Here is an 8,370-nt window from a genome sequence, read left to right as displayed (position 1 = left end):
ATATTCTCATGATTAGGCGCTGTGATTGCGCAGAGATTGATGTTGATTTGGTCATTCCCGCAATATCTGGGATCTGAAGATATCTAGGAATCGATTGAATAATCATTCAGATTATTCGCGACTAGCTTATGTTGGGTCGAGCTATGTGTCGACGAGCTTGTGCTGGGTCGGACAATCGGTGGAGTCGGACTGGTCTTGGGTCGAGCTATATCCTTGTGGTAGCCCGAGCTTGGTGGAGAAATCACACATAACACAATGCAAAAAAGTTTAGTAAGCAATGCAGCACCATAATTCTCAACATTTTTGATAATTCAAACGTAGAATCATAACAAAAGTAATACCATTTCCATGCTCCATAAAACATATCATATCAAAATAAAACACTAAAAACATCATAAGCTTCAATTTACCAAACTCATAAACACATTCACGATCATCGACCAATCTCAGAACAAAATTCATATTTATTGGTATGCTGCCCTAAACCCTAGGTGATTTAAATCCCAAACTTCATATTTATTGGTATGTTTACACCCCCCCCCCCCCCCCCCACAAAAAAAAAAAAAGAACGAAAGAAGGAGAGAGAGAGAGAGGTAAAAGAAAGAAGGAAAACTTTGAAAGTAAATGTAAGATAACACAAATCGATCAGGCCAATGAATTTGATACAGTCAATGTAATCCATTTGAGTTCTCTCCAAATGATCAATTAAACAAAAAAACCAAATTGTAGATATATACAAATTGTTCAAGTATAATATAAATGTCCCTAAATCTCTTTGTACATAAATTTTCAGAAACATATAAAGGCAATGCTCCAAATAACATAATAAAATCAGAACTTAAATTCGAGACTTTTCCCTACAGGACATGGTATACACAGAGGGAGAGAGAGAGGAAAGTAAGTACCTTCGAACTGTAAACGAGCCAAAAGCTCTTCCTTACCATATTTTCTGTATGAAGGTCATCCACCTTTTGGTTGGTATCTTGCGTCCCCCATGGGCCGCTGAGTGTTTTCCCCTCCAAAGCTGCAGAAGCAGCTGTAGCTGACCAGAATACAAAAAGGATTTCAGGATCTCGAAAATACTTTGTCCGTGGAAAGAATGCCAAGTGATGAAAACTTTAACAGGTTGCAAAATAAGAAAATTGGAGGGTAGCATTAAGGAGTTTTGAAGTTTAGATACTAACCTTACAGAAAATGGTAAAAGGTATTCTTTGAAGCTTCCCTTTCCGGTGTACCAAGTCTTGAGCTTCCTCAGATTCTCCACTGAAGTTTAGATACTAACCTTACAGAAAATGGTAAAAGGTATTCTTTGAAGCTTCCCTTTCCGGTGTACCAAGTCTTGAGCTTCCTCAGATTCTCTACTGGGTCATCAAAATCAAAGGATTTCCCTTTAGAGCTTGACCCATCACTTCCTCTTTTGGTTGTTGTCTTGCGCCCCATGATGATATAAGTGATAAAACAGATAAATCTGCTGAAAATTTGTAAGAATGAAGGTTAGAAAGATTTCGAAGGGAAGTACGTTTCATTTGGTGGTCTTTATCATCGTAAAATAAGAAAAAGAAAAGTTGTTGCGCTTTCATGCCCAGACTACGAAGCTATTGAGCTAGATCTCCTAGCTGGTCTTTCTGGTCTTGTTGGTGTGATCGTATCCAGTGCTTGATGTATCTAACCATCTTTTTTAGTTCAAATTGCAGTCTATGAAAAGCCTAAGTCGTGGGCATCCTTTTCAGCTTTTCCTCCCTAAGAAAACAACAAATTAACCGGTCTCTTAGGGAGGAAAAGTAGAAAGGGATGCCGAATCATTTGGTTCGGCATCCTTTTCTACTTTTTCTCCCTAAGAGAACAATAAATGAATAAAATGTTTAGCTGAACCATTTGGTTCGGCATCCCTTTCTACTTTTCCTCCCTAAGAAACTGATAAATTCATAAAATATTCTAGGGAACCATTTTGTTCGACATCTGACTATCTTCTTGAATTCAATTTGCAATACCACTGTAGACATGCTAATAGTTTGCTATGGTTTGGCATCTGAACCTTAACTTATTATATATATCATTATAATTCTGCCATCTTGATCTTGAATTTGTAATAAATAATTGTCCGGCATGGTTCACCATATTCATCTCGTGTAGCACAATCGTAGACATACTAACAACTCGGTATGGTTTGGCCTCTCAAATAAAAACAGTTATTACTTTCAGCGAGATATATAAGCAACAGTTTTATTTCTTCCACAAATTGTATATACCTAAATCAAAGTTCAGGAAAAAGTAACTGGCATGAACATAAGAGAAAAAATATAAACAATAAATTGGCATGAACATCACATATAAACATATAAAAATTACAATATCGAATAACTATAACTCTGTTTCTTGCTCCGTTTCTTGCTGGTAATAATGTACCAAATTATACAAATAATTACATATATATACTATGTACATCCAATTAAAGTATACAACTCTTCACATTCTCATAAATATCTGTAACCGTTTATATTAAAGAGTAACACATAACACATACAATGTAACAAAATAAAAACTTATCAAACCATTCATATTCACAAACCCTTTAAATTCACATAAATGCATTGTGAAAGACATATAATGTATAAGACCCCTTACATTCACATAAAATTATAAACAAAAAACAATCAATAAAAATATATGTATATAAATGACAATATTTATTGTCAATGTGAAACAAACAACAATCAATAAGGTTATTAATATATGTAATTAATAACAAACAATATCAAACACCAATTACATGAAGCCACATATACCATAAAATACAACTCATCAATCTATTTCACATCATCACCAATAACATCCATTCAAATGTAAACAATCCACATCATCATCAATCAAATGGAGCCATGTGTCGGGCAATCTACAGACGTGTCAAAATGAAAGAATTTTACCTCCTCAAAATGGCCATCATATAGCCTATGCCTTAGGATTTTATATATATATATATATTGATTACTATGTCGCCACTTTGATTATTGATTCTACTGTATTTATGTTAGTAACTTCAGGAGGACTAGAAAAGAAAATGACCCAAAAGATCCCTCCAATTGCTATAAAACGACTATATTTGAAGGGTAAAGTGGGTTTTTGCAAAAAAAAAAAAAAATTATATTATTTTTGTCGCCAACCCAACGGGTTAGACGGGTTTTTTTTTTTTTTTTTTTTTAAATAAAAAATGACCCGTTGGGTCGCCAGGTTGACCTATGAAGGCCCAGCCTACCCAACAAGGGATACCCAGGCCGGGTCGATCATAAGTTGAGGCAGGCCCGATTAAGGTTGACCCGCCTAACCCGACCCATTTTTTCCACCTCTAAGAATGTCAATGCAATACACCTATATAATAATAATTATTATTAATACGGATCTAATATTTTTTTAATTATTAATACATATCCAACGTGTCAAGATTGAGCAATAAATACAAACCCAACGTGTCAAGATTGAGCAATTTGATTAGGCTTATTAAACCGCAAATCCTACTTGTCAATCCAAGGCGTCAAGTTATATATATATATATAGAGTCTTGTCTGATAACTAACATGAATAATTTACAACCACTTATCAAAGAAAATAAAGCACCGATTTATTGGCTAGGATTTTGTCTTAAAAATTATGATAAACACCATAGCCGGCAGATATAAAGAAACAAAGACTATTAATTTTAATAGTTTTTCTAAACACATGAGAATTAATCACAACAATGACTTTTGAACAAACTTTGTATATAATCAAAGACTATTAATTTTAATGCTTTTAAAATCCGACACAAACTTTTACAACTTTGTCTAACATTTCTATGATCATCAATCCATTATGTGTCGTAAAAATCAAAACTTGCAACTATTTGCTGGCCTTCCTTATAAAAATTTCAGGACATTTACACATCATAATTTTAATATAAATATATTAATCAATATCTAATGTCAATATCCTGAAGTTTTTAATGAGCGGATCAAGCGTCGATAACTATTGATGGTGTATCAAAAATACAAAAAATTAAGCCACTGACTTCTTGTTAGCCTTTGATTTGAATGTTGAAATATTTTGGATGTCCCCACTTGACAATTTTCATATGTTAGTCAACTTCTAGTTTGAACGTCTTGAAGTTTTTAGTGAGATTAAAGGCTAACAAGTAATCACTAACTTAACAAAATCCTAAAATCAAAGTGACTAGTTGCTTGCCTTTGATTAGAGCGTTACAAACTTTAGAAAGTTTGAACCCATAAATTTTCATATATTAGTCATANTTTAAAATCCGACACAAACTTTTACAACTTTGTCTAACATTTCTATGATCATCAATCCATTATGTGTTGTAAAAATCAAAACTTGCAACTATTTGCTGGCCTTCCTTATAAAAATTTCAGGACATTTACACATCATAATTTTAATATAAATATATTAATCAATATCTAATGTCAATATCCTGAAGTTTTTAATGAGCGGATCAAGCGTCGATAACTATTGATGGTGTATCAAAAATACAAAAAATTAAGCCACTGACTTCTTGTTAGCCTTTGATATGAATGTTGAAATATTTTGGATGTCCCCACTTGACAATTTTCATATGTTAGTCAATTTCTAGTTTGAACGTCTTGAAGTTTTTAGTGAGATTAAAGGCTAACAAGTAATCACTAACTTAACAAAATCCTAAAATCAAAGTGACTAGTTGCTTGCCTTTGATTAGAGCGTTACAAACTTTAGAAAGTTTGAACCTATAAATTTTCATATATTAGTCATATTTTTTAAGTTTTTAATGTATGAACCAAGAGCGGATGATCAGTCTCTATCTTAATAAATATCCGTTATTTATTAGAAATTAATGATATCTTGCCATTCCGTATCATTAATTTCAAATTGATTTTTTTTTTTTTTTTTTTTTTTTTCTGATTGAACCTTTGAATGCATAGATCTGTCCCTACATATTGGTAGTAGTTGGAGAAATCTACCTGACCAATATTAAATTTTGGTTCAAATATATATATCCCATCACTAAATTAAAGCAACCCAGTAGAACAAAAACTTAATTAGTATAAGTAATTTCTCTCCGAATTTGTATTATTTTGTTAACAATGGCTAGTTCTTCCTCCTTAACTCCCATTAGCAAAAGGTATGCTCTTTTAAGTGAAAAAGAAAATTGTATTTAAGTGTGTTTAATTACTTCAATTATTTTGCAGGTTAGAAGGCGAAGTGGCGATAATAACAGGAGGAGCAAGCGGCATTGGTGAGACCACGGCTAGACTATTTGTTCGACATGGAGCAAAAGTGATTATAGCTGATGTTCAAGATGATCTCGGTCAAGCCATTTGCAAGGACTTCAATCAGGACGAAACAATCTCTTATGTGCATTGCGATATTACTAGTGAGGACGGAGTTAAAAATGTTGTCAATTTTGCCATGTCCAAGTATGGAAAGCTAGACATCATGTTCAACAATGCAGGCATCACAGGAAATGTGGAACCAACAATTTTAGGCACAGATAATGAAAACTTCAAAAAGGTTTTCAACGTTAATGTTTACGGAGGTTTCTTGGCTGCCAAGCAAGCTGCTAGGGTTATGATTCCAGCAAAAAAAGGTGTCATTCTTTTCACCGCCAGTCTTGCTTCCGTGATAAGTGGCAAGACAACTAATCTTACACGATGTCGAAGCACGCGGTGGTAGGGCTGATGAAGAACTTGTGTGTGGAGTTAGGGCAACACGGCATTAGGATTAACAGCGTATCCCCGTGTGCCATCGCGGCGCCATTGTTAACGAAAGCAATGAGAAAAGACAAAGAATTTCTAGAAGAAGTTATTTGTTCAACAACAATCTTAAAAGGGGTGGTGCCAGGAGTCAATGATGTAGCGGAAGCTGCATTGTTTTTGAGTAGCAGTGAAGCTAAGTATGTGAGTGGACTAAATCTTATAATAGATGGAGGTTACAGCACCACCAATCAGTCCTTTACTATGTTGCTTAAAAGTTATTGCCTTAAATCCTAATAATCCTAATAATATTACATAAAGTTTTCAATTACATTATTACTAGTTTATAATATCATATGTAATTAATTTGAATGAATAAAAATCATTGGTAATGTACAAAGCTGTTAGTATTTAGTATGCTCGCGAAACAAAGCTTGTTTCGGACCATTTTCGGACACTCGAAATAAAACTTGAAATTGCAGTGTAACAATAAAGAAGACCAAAAAAAAAAAAAAAAAAAAGGAGAGTTTCCCCAGTATTGCGAAGCTGGCTTCATTAATTGATGGGATAGCTCTATGTCTTCTAAAGATATGTATTGTCGTGCGTATAGCCATATACAATATGTAAAATTGGCAGAGGATCAAGCTTATCTCATTAAAGACCCATAAATTTCAGATACTGAATATTAATTCGAAAATTTCAGTGCTATATAGAATTATGGATTATCACATTTGTCATACCATATAATCAGTGAATGACATATATTGTGCCAAAAATACACACTGATTTCAACATCACCAATCAGAACTCAACAAACACTTAAAGGCAAAGGGTATTAGCTGTTAAAACCTAAACCGCCTCAAAGAGATATTATATAACACATGTCCTACCTTTATCAAAATAAAGGATTATGATGAATGAAATCTCTCCATGTGTCAGAGCAACTTGCAAAAGCACTCATTATGTTGAGCTCCAGGGTGTATAAATGGATAACTCTCTAGATGAAAAAGAGGTTGGCTAGGCATATGAGAGCTAGGCATACGTTTGAGCGTTATTATTTTTTCTCTGTAAACAAATCATTTCTCCATTGTTGTACGCCTTACAAGCAATATCAGAAAAATAGTTAGAGAATAATAAAATAAAAATAGATGTAGGATTCACTTTAAGCATGTGAACCACTATAAAAATCTCCCTTGTCAGTCTTTTATTTATGTTTCTACAAACATCTATCATCTCAGCTCCATAATCAACTTTCATAATCATATCACGTGTAATTTCTAAGACTTGCTTAGCACTTTGCACGTGTGAGGTCATTGGTGTCAAAATCACACATCAATAGTTTGGTACTAAAAGGAGGGCATGATTCGCATAAGCTCTCCATGTTTTTCCAACAAGTCTCAACTTCTTCAAAATACTGAAGCCTGTTCAGATCAAAACTCCCAGATCGCGTGGCCATATCACGCGCATCAGAGCTCTTAGATTGCGTGCCTAGATCGTCCATATCGCACACATCAGAGCTCTTAGATCACATGGCCAGATCTCCCAAATCACGCGCACGATTTGGGAGCTCTGATCTAAAACAGGCTTCAGTATTTTGAAAAAGTTAAAACTTGCTGGAAAAACATGGAGGGCTTATCCAAATCATGCCATCCTTTTAGCGCCAAACTATTCGAACTGCTTGTGTTTTCAGATCAAGCTTCGTGCTTTCTGATCAAATTGCTTGTGTTCTCAGATCAAGCTTTGCGCTTTTTTATCAAACTCCTTGTTTTCTCAAATCAAGCTTTGCGCTTTCTAATTGAACTGTCTGTGTTCTCAGATCAAGTTTTGCGCTTTCTAATTGAACTGCTTGTGTTCTCAGATGCGCGCTTTCTGATCGAACTACTTTGTTCTCAAATCAAGCTTCGCGTTTTCTGATCGAATTCATTGTGTTCTCAGATCAAGCTTTGCGTTTTCTAATCGCACTGTTGGAGTAGGGGTCCTAGAGCCAATCAATTATTGTGGAATTGACTCTTTGTAATAATGTTCATTAATCAATAAAAGGCATTTTATACTATATCGCGTAAATCATTATTATTGTAATATGTATTGATATATGTTCTTAGAATGGTAGAACCGTGACGAGAGTATCAAGTGTTTCAAATCTTGATAGTGAGAACCCTATGAGCACATATGGTGGCCATTCTAGAAACGTCCATAGCCCTAGTATTATTTTGAAGTAAGGGCACAGATAATACGATAAGGCTATCATAGTGTTGAACGACCTTGTCGAAAGGCAGTGACTGATCTCACTTGTCAAGGTTGTTTGGTGACAACCTGGTGCAACACATGGGTGCTTGTTGTAGGCGGTTACACCGCAGCAAGTTCACTGGACTGACCCTCCAGAGGATTCCATATGGATGGTAACCCTAGTGTCTATGGAATAAATCCTCTAACAAATGGTGGTGTATGTGATCCTTAGACTTGAGATCACCAGAGTGCCTTGTGCACCGATTGGTGTAGTTTGACACTAGCCTAACGTAGTTCTTTTCAGAGCTGTCAATACGGTGGTGATTGGCTGCATCAATGAGTGTATCAAGACTATGGTGGATTGACAAAGGATTTATCATTCCCAGGTACAGGAGAAGTTATCTCACGGCGTAATTCAGTATACGACAAT

General features: G+C 34.8%; 1 pseudogene; it reads left to right on the top strand.

Annotated features, from left to right (window-relative positions):
* The first annotated feature begins 5,105 nt into the window (after nt 1-5,105).
* Nucleotides 5,106-6,011, top strand: LOC116146904 (annotated as a pseudogene).
* Nucleotides 6,012-8,370: the final 2,359 nt, after the last annotated feature.

This window comes from Pistacia vera, unplaced genomic scaffold, assembly GCF_008641045.1.
Source record: "Pistacia vera cultivar Batoury unplaced genomic scaffold, PisVer_v2 Contig485, whole genome shotgun sequence".
NCBI classification, from domain to species: Eukaryota; Viridiplantae; Streptophyta; class Magnoliopsida; order Sapindales; family Anacardiaceae; genus Pistacia; species Pistacia vera.
Note: the sequence above shows the minus strand (reverse complement) of the source record. Positions and strands in the feature narration are given on the sequence as shown.